This window comes from Phalaenopsis equestris, unplaced genomic scaffold (genome assembly GCF_001263595.1).
Source record: "Phalaenopsis equestris unplaced genomic scaffold, ASM126359v1 Scaffold000090, whole genome shotgun sequence".
Taxonomy (NCBI): Eukaryota; Viridiplantae; Streptophyta; class Magnoliopsida; order Asparagales; family Orchidaceae; genus Phalaenopsis; species Phalaenopsis equestris.
The window spans coordinates 416,242-417,232 of NW_018164532.1; positions in this window are offsets into that span (position 1 = coordinate 416,242).

A 991-nucleotide genomic window follows, 5' to 3' on the forward strand; every position below is an offset into this window, starting at 1 on the left:
ATCGGAAGATCTCCGAAACCCTACAGCCAAAATTTCATCCTCCTCGAATGGGAAGAAAAAATTTCTCCAGAGCTACAGTGCCCGGAAGAAACAATAAATACTGAAATAGCCGTTTAAGGAAAATTTAAAAGCCCTTGTAAGTGCTTTCTTTATATTTTTGCCACGTGTTGACAAGTTGTGAGGAGTTAAAGTGTGTTTGCTGTTTATAGTTCACGGCGAAAACGAAGGGACTGCAGCAGCTCGGTTTCGCACGTGTAGATACATCTGACCGTCCGTTTGGCAACCCAAGCAGGGTTGTTTGCATGATTGTGTCTAACTCTACCCTCACCTAACACGAGTAAATCTTAATATTGTGAAGTGTGATTAGAGGTTCAAAATGTAATTCTATGGAGGAAATTATGTTATGAGTTGTAATTTTAGAATTATGAATGAATTATTTTTTATGATAAAATAATAATTAGAGCTATTGGAAAATTTCATTCATTTGTTCGTTTACACAATTAATAATTATATCATAATTTAAATGAATATATATAGTTATGTGATATATATTTAACTCATTTATAAATAAAATTTAGTCATGAACTTCAAACCGTATTATGGAACGTGTCTGATTATTGTTTGGTGTCCTTTAAAATATTTAATGCATTATGAGTTGAAAAATAAAATTAAAACGAAAAGTCAAATGGAGTCGGTTTGATTGATTGAGAAAGAAGTTGCAGGAAGCAAAAATAAATTTCATAAAATTCAGGCTCCAAGCAGAGAGATTCAGTGGGGCGGTCAAAAAAGCTCGTTGTTCGACTTTTTAATTAACTCGTGTTTGACTCGTTCGTTAAGTAAATGAGCTGAACACGAACACAATTTTTAAGCTCAAATTAGAAACGAGCCGACAGGAGCAACTCTTTGTTCGCTTGTGCTCGTCTATTTTTAGCTCAAAAAAAAGTTATATAATTATTTATTTAATAATTTTATATATATATCATAACAGTTC